General features: G+C 38.7%; 4 non-coding genes across 4 annotated transcripts; all 4 read left to right on the top strand.

Annotated features, from left to right (window-relative positions):
- The first annotated feature begins 7,206 nt into the window (after positions 1 to 7,206).
- Positions 7,207 to 7,422, top strand: LOC148089964 (small nucleolar RNA U3). Its single transcript, XR_015709234.1, has one exon. It is a non-coding gene; the product is annotated as a small nucleolar RNA U3 (small nucleolar RNA).
- A 2,018-nt stretch (positions 7,423 to 9,440) lies between these two features.
- Positions 9,441 to 9,656, top strand: LOC148089963 (small nucleolar RNA U3). Its single transcript, XR_015709239.1, has one exon. It is a non-coding gene; the product is annotated as a small nucleolar RNA U3 (small nucleolar RNA).
- A 1,408-nt stretch (positions 9,657 to 11,064) lies between these two features.
- On the top strand, positions 11,065 to 11,280 carry LOC148089962 (small nucleolar RNA U3). The gene has a single exon (XR_015709254.1). It is a non-coding gene; the product is annotated as a small nucleolar RNA U3 (small nucleolar RNA).
- A 2,059-nt stretch (positions 11,281 to 13,339) lies between these two features.
- On the top strand, positions 13,340 to 13,555 carry LOC148089961 (small nucleolar RNA U3). The gene has a single exon (XR_015709250.1). It is a non-coding gene; the product is annotated as a small nucleolar RNA U3 (small nucleolar RNA).
- The last annotated feature ends 956 nt before the right edge of the window (positions 13,556 to 14,511 follow it).

Here is a 14,511-nt window from a genome sequence, read left to right as displayed (position 1 = left end):
TATCAAGACCTCTCACACTTACTATCAAGACCTCTCACACATACTATCAAGACCTCTCACACTTACTATCAAGACCTCTCACACATACTATCAAGACCTCTCACACTTACTATCAAGACCTCTCACACTTACTATCAAGACCTCTCACACTTACTATCAAGACCTCTCACACTTACTATCAAGACCTCTCACACTTACTATCAAGACCTCTCACACTTACTATCAAGACCTCTCACACATACTATCAAGACCTCTCACACTTACTATCAAGACCTCTCACACTTACTATCAAGACCTCTCACACATACTATCAAGACCTCTCACACTTACTATCAAGACCTCTCACACATACTATCAAGACCTCTCACACTTACTATCAAGACCTCTCACACTTACTATCAAGACCTCTCACACTTACTATCAAGACCTCTCACACTTACTATCAAGACCTCTCACACTTACTATCAAGACCTCTCACACATACTATCAAGACCTCTCACACTTACTATCAAGACCTCTCACACTTACTATCAAGACCTCTCACACTTACTATCAAGACCTCTCACACTTACTATCAAGACCTCTCACACTTACTTTCAAGACCTCTCACACATACTATCAAGACCTCTCACACTTACTATCAAGACCTCTCACACTTACTATCAAGACCTCTCACACTTACTATCAAGACCTCTCACACTTACTATCAAGACTTCTCACACATACTATCAAGACCTCTCACACATACTATCAAGACCTCTCACACTTACTATCAAGACCTCTCACACTTACTATCAAGACCTCTCACACTTACTATCAAGACCTCTCACACATACTATCAAGACCTCTCACACTTACTATCAAGACCTCTCACACTTACTATCAAGACCTCTCACACTTACTATCAAGACCTCTCACACATACTATCAAGACCTCTCACACTTACTTTCAAGACCTCTCACACATACTATCAAGACCTCTCACACTTACTATCAAGACCTCTCACACTTACTATCAAGACCTCTCACACTTACTATCAAGACTTCTCACACTTACTATCAAGACCTCTCACACTTACTATCAAGACCTCTCACACATACTATCAAGACCTCTCACACTTACTATCAAGACCTCTCACACATACTATCAAGACCTCTCACACTTACTATCAAGACCTCTCACACTTACTATCAAGACCTCTCACACTTACTATCAAGACCTCTCACACATACTATCAAGACCTCTCACACTTACTTTCAAGACCTCTCACACATACTATCAAGACCTCTCACACTTACTATCAAGACCTCTCACACTTACTATCAAGACCTCTCACACATACTATCAAGACCTCTCACACTTACTATCAATACCTCTCACACATACTATCAAGACCTCTCACACTTACTATCAAGACCTCTCACACTTACTATCAAGACCTCTCACACTTACTATCAAGACCTCTCACACTTACTATCAAGACCTCTCACACTTACTATCAAGACCTCTCACACTTACTATCAAGACCTCTCACACTTACTTTCAAGACCTCTCACACATACTATCAAGACCTCTCACACTTACTATCAAGACTTCTGACACATACTATCACGACCTCTCACACATACTATCAAGACCTCTCACACTTACTATCAAGACCTCTCACACATACTATCACGACCTCTCACACTTACTATCAAGACCTCTCACACATACTACCAAGACCTCTCACACATACTATCAAGACCTCTCACACATACTATCAAGACCTCTCACACATACTAGTAAACCCTCTCACATCTTCTATCAAACTTGCTCACATCTACTTTCAAACTCTTTATTAGCACTTAATAGTACGAGTATTTGATAGTGAGCGTAAGAGATCTTGTACATAAGTGCATGAGGACTTGATAGTACGTGTGAGAGATCTTAGTAGTGCGTGTGAGAGAACTTGATTACACCGGATGCAATCTTGATTACACCGGATGCCGCCCTTTTTTAAGCAACTTCAAAATAAAGTTGTTCAAGCAATACTTAATCTCCGGCAGTTTAATAAAAATGTTTGTATTGTTATTATGTTATTTTTGACATGATCACTTTATTTAATGATATCGCAGCATTAATAACACAATTATTAAACGTTTCTGCTGATGTACATCATTTCCTCCTGAAGTCCGTCTAAGCGCCTGACTTGTTATAAACCAGTGGAGCCTGAAGAGTGAATTCAACGCTCAGAAGACGAGCATGTAAGTTGTTTTATTATTATCAGCTCTCGTTGTGCACATCAACATTATATTGTCTCTTTTTAATGTACTATTGCAGCAATATTATTGCTTTTGCTAGGAACCTTTTTGCATGTTTCCGTAGGACCGTTACTTGTGTGACACCAGTGAAAACCCCTGAGTTATCTATCATAACCTCAGGTTCTACGAGTTGGTGCGAAGCCCTCTAACGGCTTCGCTATTGGTTTACCCCGAGGCACCGCCTCGTCTCTGAGAAAGCTTAATGAACTCGACACCCAGCAGGGGGCAGTCCACTTCCTATAAAGGCGGGAAGCACCCGCCGCACTTTCTCCAACTGAAAACTCAGCGAGAAGGGCGGCCGCTGGGCGACGAGGTTAGAGGGTTCGCACCAACTCGTAGAACCTGAGGTTATGATAGATAACTCAGGGGTTCTACGTCATTGGTGCTCCGCCCTCTAACGGCTTCGCTATTGGTTTACCCAAAAGGCGAAGCCTGACGGGATAAATGTACCCCCAGCTGGACGCCGCTCCTGAAGCAGCATCGCTAGGGCCCCGCCGGCCCAGGATCCAAGTCAACTGGAGCCGTGGGCCTCGAGGGGGGGCACAGCAGCGCTCAAAACCGTATGAGCTACTGATCCCTCCGTCACGTCGAAGAGATAGGCCTTAGCAAGGTAGACGTGGACGCCCAAGAAGCAGCTGAGCAGATATCCTCTGCTGCCACACCCCGCAAAAGAGCCACTGAGGCTGCCACACCACGGGTGGAATGTGCCCTCAGACTGCTAGGAGCGGATCCACCCGCTGCTCGGTAGGCCCGGATAATGGCCGATCTCACCCAATGAGAGAACCTCTGGGAGGAGATCGCCTCTCCCCGTCGGCATCTACCGTGGCAGACAAAAAAGGGCATCAGAGCGCCCAAACACGGCCACCCGCCGCAAGTACCAGGCCAACGCCCTCACTGGACACAACAGGTGGAGACGTTCCTGACCCGGGTCCGAGTGTGGCGGCGGATGAAAGGCCCGCAGCGTGAAGGTCGTCGCCCGGAACAAGGAACTCAGAATCTTTGGGCGGAACGCTGTGTTAGGACGCAAAGACACCGAAGACTCCTCGACGCCAAGGAAAGACACTCAGAGCTAATGGAGAGGGCACAAAGCTCACTTGCTCTCTTCGTGGTTGTTAGTGCCAGAAGGAGCGATACCTTGAAGACAAGATATCCAGTGGGACTTGGTCAAGAGGCTCGAAGGTCGGGCCTGTGAGAGAGTCCAGTACCAACTGGAGGGCCTTGCAGGAGGTCGAAGCTTGCAGGCACCCCGCAAGAAACGTGCCACCAAGGGGTGGGCGCGAACCGAAGCACCCTCAAAACCGACATGCCTCGTCGCTATGGCTGATGCGAACACTCTCAGTGTCGCCACAGTCCGCCAGTTGTCCAGCAAATGTTGCAGGAAAGACAGGATAGCGGAGACCAACAAGAGCTGGGGTCCAAGGACCTGTCTGAACACCAGCGGGAGAAAATCCCCCACTTGAGGCATAAGCCTGCGTGTTGACGGGGCCCGGGCGTTCTCCAGCGTGTGGAGAACGTCCGGGTCCAAAGTCCCGATCAGCTCGTCCCGTGCAGGAGCCGCACCTTGAGAGGCCGGCCCAGCACCGGGGGCGCTGTCTGAGTCCAAAGGGATGGCCCACGGGGCCCCGACCGCCATGCGCACCAGCTCTGGGAACCAGAGCGCCCCCGGGGAGTCTGGTGCTACTAGTATTAACCTCAGCCCCCCCCGCCTCGCCCTCCGAACCAAGGGGAGAAGGAGCCGCGGAGGAGGGAAGGCAAACAGTAGACCGACCGGCCACCTCGAATGGGCTAAAGCGTCCACGCCTAGTGGGGGGCATCCGAAGCCCTGAGGGAGAACCAAAGAGGGCATTTAAAGTCCTCCTTGCTGGCGAAGAGGTCTGCAACCGGGTGACCGAACCGAGACCAGATCTCGCTCGCCACTGCCTCGGACAGACCCCATTCGTCCTGGACGTCCCCCCTCGACAGTCTGTCCGCTACTGCGTTCAGCTCGCCCGGTACGTGCTGAGCTCTGAGCGAAAGCAGGTGACAGTCTGCCCACAGCCAAGCCTTCTTTGCCACACTCAGAAGGGCTGGGGATCTGACTCCACCTTGGCGATTTACGTACGCCACGGCGGTGGAGCTGTCGGATAGTACTAGGACATTGGACCGTGACAGTTGGGTAGAGAGGTGAAGCAGGGCATTGTGAATCGCCTTCAGCTCTAGCCAGTTTATGTGTTGTTTTCTTAAACAACATGGCAGTCCTGTGTTGATCATAATCATGATCTGAGGCGGCGTGGGTCGACAAGCCTCGAACGCTTCCCATCACTGTCAAAAGCCGTGGGAAGCGCTCGGAAGGCCACATAATCATCACGTGTGATTTGGGCCTCTAGGCAAAACGAAGCAGACATGTGTGTCTCCTCTTCAGGGAGTCTTCGTGCACACATGGTTCACTTCAATATTCATTCGCCATCATACATTCCACTGTCAGGAGCTTTCTCGCTGAGTTGAAAAAGGAGAAAGTGCGGCGGGTGCTTCCCGCCTTTATAGGAAGTGGACTGCCCCCTGCTGGGTGGCGAGTTCATTAAGCTTTCTCAGAGACGAGGCGGTGCCTCGGGGTAAACCAATAGCGAAGCCGTTAGAGGGCGGAGCACCAATGACGTAGAACTAACTTCTCATCATTTTTTCTTTTTTTCCAGATTGATGTCATTCGAAAAGAAAGAAACCAAATCATTCAATAACCAAAGTTTGACAAATGTAGAAAGTTTAGATCAGTCCTATTTCTCCTCAGGTGTGACACATAGTAATGTTGTTGTAAATATTAATACTTACTCATACAGTTACTCATCACAGTAGATGATATTATGAGAACACTGTGAAAAAAGGATACTTTAAAAGTTGTATTATTTCTCCACAGATGACCAGGACATGCGACAGGAAGAGCTGCAAAATATTCCTGATCCTGGACCACAATGTAACTCATCTGGTGCTGGATCATCTCAAGAGTCTCTCAGGAAACAAGGAACAATTTCAAACACACACAAAGATGAAGCAGCAGAACTAATAAACTAGCAGAGTTTATAAACTAAGTTGACCATTTAAATGTTTAAACATCAGGTGATTATTGTGGTTCTCTCTGTTGTATTATCTTCAAAGTGTGGTCACTTCCAGAAGCTCATTTGACTTTATCTAAATATACTGAACAATAAATAACTTTCACTTCATGCACTTTTCACTTTTACTACTTGAATTTTGTTCACAGACCACTATGCAAAATAATGTTTATAATTTTTGAGTTGTGTTAAACATATATTTTGTAAGTACTGCAGTACTTTTGACAAGACAACTAGCAAATATCACTCATAGTACAGACATAGAAAAAACATTGTAGCTGTAAATATTTTCTTCTTCACAATGAATTGGAATTGATTTCTCCCAATAGTTTGACCCCTGACCCTTCAGAAGTGCTTCACCAGTGTGATGCGTTCAAGGTAAGTAGAAAAAGCCAGAGAATCATCCAGGAATTCGATGAACGTTGCGTCAATCTGGGGAAAAGAAGTCAATCTTTTTGTAGTATTTTCGTACTTACTATAAGGGTCCAATAGGCTCAACACTCAAAAGTTCTTATTTGCTTTGATTATTATTTAGATTTCAAATAGGCAGTTCTGTGTATAAAAAGTGAAGCACAATGTGGAATTATCAATAAGATATAATGTTAATGTGCACAACGGGGACTGATTTAATAAACTTAACATCACCTTCCAAGCATTGAATTCATTCTTCACCAAACCAAACATTTGTATTATACTGCTGGCATCTCTGAAATTCAGTAATGATTAAACAATTTTATTTTGAATTTCTTTTGAAAAAGGGGGCGGCTTCCTGTGTAATCAAGATGGCTTCCTGTGTAATCAAGATGGCTTCCTGTGTAATCAAGATGGCTTCCTGTGTAATCAAGATGGCTTCCTGTGTAATCAAGTTCTCTCACACTCACTACCAAGTTCTCTCACACTTACGACGATAGAAGAAAAAATGTATTTTATTGAAATGTCTCTCATCTTTTCCTGGATTTTCGGAGACTCCGGTGTTGTTCTCGGTGTTATCTTGACCTTTAAGTGTATATTTTATTGAGTATTGTTTTGATGTTTTAAGCGCTTTGTGACCCTGGTCTCTATAAATACTAATGACTTACTGACTTATAATTGATCGCGATAAATAACTAATGTACATGTTGTTAATGCCATCTTGTGGTAAAATTATGTAACTGCTTATTCTTTTTAGTTAATCTTCGTTTAAAAAATAAATACTAACATTTATCAGATCACAAGCCTGTCATAGTGCAGTGGAATATTTTAAAAATGTTTTCAAACAAATAACTCACAGTGTTTGTTGTGTTCTGTAAAAGAACAAATACTGATTTAAAAGAAACAACATTTACACTATTTTTAGTCGTCACAATATTTTATATTTGTGTTGTTCAGAAGTTAAAGACAACAATCATAATTGTTTTACACAAATGTGTTTTCTTGTTGTAGACAATAACACATTTGAATCACAGTAAAAATACCATGTTGTGTTTACAACACTGACAATAAAAGTTTCTGATTATGATATTATTGACACCAAATTAATATTTTGAATTAATCGTTTTAAACAACAAAAACAAAAGTTGCTTCTTATGAGTTATTAATTTACTACATTTATGTTTTCTAAATATATGTTTAATCTTTCTCTAAAAATCATTGTTGCGTTTCAGTTTAAAATATGTAAAATATATGTCTATAAAATGTTGTGTTGTTGTTGAAATATACTAAGTATTTGTTTGATACATGTCTGTGTGATTTAATAAATGACAATAATGTAAATAATCAACCTTCACTATAACAGTTTGGTGGGAGGATGGAGTCTGATGCTCGCCCAGAGTTAAGTTAAGACTATACTTTCAGGGATCATTTCTATAGTACTTAACTTAAGAAATGTGTTTCTAAAGTGTTTGGTCTCACTAACCACGATGAAGAGTCGTGATATTCCTTCCTGAGCGTGAAGCAGACACAGAATAATGATTCACTTCATATGTTCTCTGTCATTGATGAACGTTCTTTACTTCCTTGTGGAGCATTGAGGGCAGGAATATGATCAGAGTGGTTCTTACATGATGTCAATAAAATGTAAATATCAAATACTTTTGAGGCATTACATTTTAAAATGTAATAAACATGTTAGCCTTTTTCTTTGATAACATTAAACTGAATCATAAATGTCACTGAAAGCACATGTATTTTTCTAGTAGTTTTAAATACTAGATTTAAACAACTTAAAATGTTTCTATTTACAGGTGATTTTTAAACTACATTTACCTTTTGTTCATTCATGTTTAATCATGTCTTTTAAATCATTGTGGAAAGTGATTTACATTTTAAAATAAGTTTTACATACAATTTATGTATTTTTAGTGAAAACACTCAAGTATTTAACTCGTCTCATAATACTGACAAATAAATTCAAGTTGTAAAGATAATTTTCTAGACCAGGGTCACAAAGAGCTTGAACAATCAAAAATAACTTACTTACAATTTGCTTCAGATCGATAAAGTTTATTCATCCATCTATCATCCATCCATCCATCCATCCGTCCTTCCATCTATCTATTTCCAAATATACATTAAAATGGATCTTTGTTCGTTTGTCATCAATCAGTCATTATAAGATATTATTAAAAACAAATTGTATTTTATCGTGTTGTGCAGAATTCTTATCAAGATTTAATTATATAAAATGTAATAATCACATAAGCAACCTTTTTTTATTGTTTAACATCAAAGTGAATCATGAATATCATTGAAACCAAATGTAAGTGAAATCATTTTAAATACTAGATTTAAACAAAAAGTATATATTTACACATTTTCATGCTCTTGTTAACACCTATTGAAAACAACAAGAAAGTAAAATGACAACTTCAATACATATTTTCAGTCATTTATTTGACTTACAACAACAAATAATGCAATAACATTTTTAAATAATGCACTGGGGTTTGACATAATGACATAATCAGCTATACATTAACATGTTGTTGTTGCTAGTAATTATTCATTTATAACAAATATGTATAATAACAAATATTCACAAACTTAAATAAAAAGCCCCTTTCCCTCAATAAATATAGATATATAGAAATATATATATGATATATATACAGTATATATAGATGTAGATATAGAGATATATCTATATCTCTATCTCTATCTCTATCTCTATATAGATATAGATATATTGTAGAGGAAATTATAAACGAATATATAAAACGTTTTTCATTAGTGGCTTGTATTCAATGTTTACAAAAAGTATACAAATCCACCTATGTTACACACTTCAAAATAAAAACACACAAACAACATCGACAGGTTCATGAACTAGTGAGTTTCGAGGGCGAACTCAGTGGTTAATTGACCTTTAAAGTATATTGTTTTGATTGTTTAAGAGCTTTGTGACTCTGGTCTGGAAAAGCGCTATATAAATACAAATTACTTACTTACTAAATACTTTTAACACTGATTTAAACAATAAAATAAACCTAAAAAGAAGTTGTGTATTTTGCTTTATTTTTTCCCAACAGCGTGTAATTCCTCGTCTTTCCCTTTTTTTCACCCTTTCCTTGCTCGTCATTTTTAAACTTCTCTGTCTGACCAACATTCACCTCTGAGACGCTGATGTAACGAGTGAATCACTCGGAACTGCTCGGCTGTTTCCGTCGTCAGTTAACCTTTGACACAAGCTTCCAAAATGGCGGCGCCCGTGTTGTTTACCTTTTACCGTTAGATATTGAACAGTTGAAAATGTTTAATAACAGTCAAGTGTGGACGGTTTTATTAAGTTAACTCGACGAAACAATTACGCTACCAGTGTTTATTAACTTATTAAAAGACAAGGGTGTCACGGCAAGTTGTTGCCGTAAACACGGGGACGTTTTTCAAGGTGTTACGGCAAATTGGAACCCCTGTATATACATGTTGTGTATTTAATTTGAAATATACTAAGTATTTGTTTGATACTCTCATGTCTGTGTGATTTAATAAATGACAATAATCTTCATGTTTATACCACCGTCACTGTGAGAGCTCGTTGAAAACATGCGGTGTGTCGCTCGCCCAGAGTTAAGTTAAGACTATACTTTCAGGGATCGTTTCTATAGTACTTAACTTAAGAAATGTGTTTCTAAAGTGTTTGGTCTCACTAACCACGATGAAGAGTCGTGATATTCCTTCCTGAGCGTGAAGCAGACACAGAATAATGATTCACTTCATATGTTCTCTGTCATTGATGAACGTTCTTTACTTCCTTGTGGAGCATTGAGGGCAGGAATATGATCAGAGTGGTTCTTACATGATGTTAATATAATATAACATCTAATGTTTATTCGTCATCAAACAGTCATAAGATATTGTAAACAAATTGTATTTTATTGAAACACAATTGATCGCTATAACCAACTAACGTACATGACGTTAATGTCACCATCTTGTGGTAGAATTATGTAACTGCTTATTCTATTTAGTTTATCGTAAGGTACAACTTTATCGATCACTCAAGAGGTCTCCTTCGGGAAATTGTTTTTTTTCCAATAGCCACAGAAAATACAGACATTTTTCATAAAAAAAACAAATCAAAATAAAATAAGAACAAGAACAAAGAGAAATAAAGAGAAGATGATACAATCTAAGTCTAAAGATAAAGATAAAGAACATAGATCAAAGAAAAATAGCAAAGACAAAGGATACAAAGACTAACATAGAACAGAACATCATGATACTTTCACTTCACTTCTGTCCCCGAACTCAGAATTGTACAATTTAATAGCCCGAGGGATGAATGAGTCCCTGAGTCTATTAGTGTTGCACCTGGGTAGGAGCATTCGTGCACTCATTCTGCTTCTCTGCTCACTGATGACAGTGTTCAGAGGATGACTGTCATCATTCATGATGGACAGTAGTTTGTTCAATGATCTCCTCTCAGCAACTGTCACCAGTGAGTCCAGCTTCAACCACAGAACCAGCCTTTCTGATCAATCTGTGCAACCTGTTGACCTGTTGACCTCCTCTTGGACACATTCCCACCCCAACACACCACAGCATAGAACAGGACACTGGCCACCACAGACTGGTAGAACATGCAGAGGAGCTTCTTGCAGACGTTCAATGATCGTAGCCTCCTCAGAGAGTACAGTCTACTCTGAACTTTCTTATATACATGGTCTGTGTGACCAGTTTAGATAGATAGATAGATACTTTATTCATCTCCTTAGAGAAATTCACTTTACTGTCCAGCCACACACCGAGGTACTTATAGTTGTCAACTATCTCCACCTCGTCGCCTCTGATGGACACTGGACGTGGCTTTGTCCTGGACCTCCCGAAGTCCCAGACCAGCTCCTAGGTCTTTGAGGTGTTCAGCTGCAAGTGGTTCCTCTCACTCCAGTCCACAAAGTCACCTATTAGACTTCTGTACTCGTCTTCGCTGTTGTCCCTGAGGCAAGCATCCATCCATCCATCCATCCGATCACAAGCCTGTCATAGTGCAGTGGAATATTTTTAAATGTTTTCAAACAAATGAATCAATGTGTTTGTTGTGTTCTGTAAAAGAACAAATACTGATTTAAAAGAAACAACATTTACACCATGAAACACATCACATTTCTGCTGATGACATCCAGCTCTACTGCTCTTTTGACCTTCACTATAACAGTTTGGTGGGAGGATGGAGTCTGATGCTCGCCCAGAGTTAAGTTAAGACTATACTTTCAGGGATCATTTCTATAGTACTTAACTTAAGAAATGTGTTTCTAAAGTGTTTGGTCTCACTAACCACGATGAAGAGTCGTGATATTCCTTCCTGAGCGTGAAGCAGACACAGAATAATGATTCACTTCATATGTTCTCTGTCATTGATGAACGTTCTTTACTTCCTTGTGGAGCATTGAGGGCAGGAATATGATCAGAGTGGTTCTTACATGATGTCAATAAAATGTAAATATCAAATACTTTTGAGGCATTACATTTTAAAATGTAATAAACATGTTAGCCTTTTTCTTTGATAACATTAAACTGAATCATAAATGTCACTGAAAGCACATGTATTTTTCTAGTAGTTTTAAATACTAGATTTAAACAACTTAAAATGTTTCTATTTACAGGTGATTTTTAAACTACATTTACCTTTTGTTCATTCATGTTTAATCATGTCTTTTAAATCATTGTGGAAAGTGATTTACATTTTAAAATAAGTTTTACATACAATTTATGTATTTTTAGTGAAAACACTCAAGTATTTAACTCGTCTTATAATACTGACAAATAAATTCAAGTTGTAAAGATCATTTTCTAGACCAGGGTCACAAAGAGCTTGAACAATCAAAAATAACTTACTTACAATTTGCTGAAGATCGATAAAGTTTATTCATCCATCTATCATCCATCCATCCATCCGTCCTTCCATCTATCTATTTCCAAATATACACTAAAATGGATCTTTGTTCGTTTGTCATCAATCAGTCATTATAAGATATTATTAAAAACAAATTGTATTTTATCGTGTTGTGCAGAATTCTTATCAAGATTTAATTATATAAAATGTAATAATCACATAAGCAACCTTTTTTTATTGTTTAACATCAAAGTGAATCATGAATATCATTGAAACCAAATGTAAGTGAAATCATTTTAAATACTAGATTTAAACAAAAAGTATATATTTACACATTTTCATGCTCTTGTTAACACCTATTGAAAACAACAAGAAAGTAAAATGACAACTTCAATACATATTTTCAGTCATTTATTTGACTTACAACAACAAATAATGCAATAACATTTTTAAATAATGCACTGGGGTTTGACATAATGACATAATCAGCTATACATTAACATGTTGTTGTTGCTAGTAATTATTCATTTATAACAAATATGTACAATAACAAATATTCACAAACTTAAATAAAAAGCCCCTTTCCCTCAATAAATATAGATATATAGAAATATATATCTATATCTATATATATATAGATATATATATATACAGTATATATAGATGTAGATATAGAGATATATCTCTATCTCTATCTCTATCTCTATCTCTATCTCTATCTCTATCTCTATCTCTATCTCTATCTCTATATAGATATAGATATATTATAGAGGAAATTATAAACGAATATATAAAACGTTTTTCATTAGTGACTTGTATTCAATGTTTACAAAAAGTATACAAATCCACCTATGTTACACACTTCAAAATAAAAACACACAAACAACATCGACATGTTCATGAACTAGTGAGTTTCGAGGGCGAACTCAGTGGTTAATTGACCTTTAAAGTATATTGTTTTGATTGTTTAAGAGCTTTGTGACTCTGGTCTGGAAAAGCGAAATTACTTACTTACTAAATACTTTTAACACTGATTTAAACAATGAAATAAACCTAAAAATAAGTTGTGTATTTTGCTTCATTTTTTCCCAACAGCGTGTAATTCCTCGTCTTTCCCTTTTTCTCACCCTTTCCTTGCTCGTCATTTTTAAACTTCTCTGTCTGACCAACATTCACCTCTGAGACGCTGATGTAACGAGTGAATCACTCGGAACTGCTCGGCTGTTTCCGTCGTCAGTTAACCTTTGACACAAGCTTCCAAAATGGCGGCGCCCGTGTTGTTTACCTTTTACCGTTAGATATTGAACAGTTGAAAATGTTTAATAACAGTCAAGTGTGGACGGTTTTATTAAGTTAACTCGACGAAACAATTACGCTACCAGTGTTTATTAACTTATTAAAAGACAAGGGTGTCACGACAAGTTGTTGCCGTAAACACGGGGACATTTTTCAAGGTGTTACGGCAAATTGGAACCCCTGTATATACATGTTGTGTATTTAATTTGAAATATACTAAGTATTAGTTTGATACTCTCATGTCTGTGTGATTTAATAAATGACAATAATCTTCATGTTTATACCACCGTCACTGTGAGAGCTCGTTGAAAACATGCGGTGTGTCGCTCGCCCAGAGTTAAGTTAAGACTATACTTTCAGGGATCATTTCTATAGTACTTAACTTAAGAAATGTGTTTCTAAAGTGTTTGGTCTCACTAACCACGATGAAGAGTCGTGATATTCCTTCCTGAGCGTGAAGCAGACACAGAATAATGATTCACTTCATATGTTCTCTGTCATTGATGAACGTTCTTTACTTCCTTGTGGAGCATTGAGGGCAGGAATATGATCAGAGTGGTTCTTACATGATGTTAATATAATATAACATCTAACGTTTATTCGTCATCAAACAGTCATAAGATATTGAAAACAAATTGTATTTAATTGAAACACAATTGATCGCTATAACCAACTAACGTACATGACGTTAATGTCACCATCTTGTGGTAGAATTATGTAACTGCTTATTCTATTTAGTTTATCGAAAGGTACAACTTTATCGATCACTCAAGAGGTCTCCTTCGGGAAATTGTTTTTTTTCCAATAGCCACAGAAAATACAGACATTTTTCATAAAAAAACAAATCAAAATAAAATAAGAACAAGAACAAAGAGAAATAAAGAGAAGATGATACAATCTAAGTCTAAAGATAAAGATAAAGAACATAGATCAAAGAAAAATAGCAAAGACAAAGGATACAAAGACTAACATAGAACAGAACATCATGATACTTTCACTTCACTTCTGTCCCCGAACTCAGAATTGTACAATTTAATAGCCCGAGGGATGAATGAGTCCCTGAGTCTATTAGTGTTGCACCTGGGTAGGAGCATTCGTGCACTCATTCTGCTTCTCTGCTCACTGATGACAGTGTTCAGAGGATGACTGTCATCATTCATGATGGACAGTAGTTTGTTCAATGATCTCCTCTCAGCAACTGTCACCAGTGAGTCCAGCTTCAACCACAGAACCAGCCTTTCTGATCAATCTGTGCAACCTGTTGACCTGTTGACCTCCTCTTGGACACATTCCCACCCCAACACACCACAGCATAGAACAGGACACTGGCCACCACAGACTGGTAGAACATGCAGGGGAGCTTCTTGCAGATGTTCAATGATCGTAGCCTCCTCAGAAAGTACAGTCTACTCTGAACTTTCTTATATACATGGTCTGTGTGACCAGTTTAGATAGATAGATAGATACTTTATTCATCTCCTTAGAGAAATTCACTTTACTGTCCAGCCACACACCG

The sequence above is a fragment of the Callionymus lyra genome, chromosome 1 (genome assembly GCF_982586985.1).
Source record: "Callionymus lyra chromosome 1, fCalLyr1.hap1.1, whole genome shotgun sequence".
NCBI classification, from domain to species: Eukaryota; Metazoa; Chordata; class Actinopteri; order Syngnathiformes; family Callionymidae; genus Callionymus; species Callionymus lyra.
This window is presented reverse-complemented; position numbering and strand designations above follow the sequence as displayed.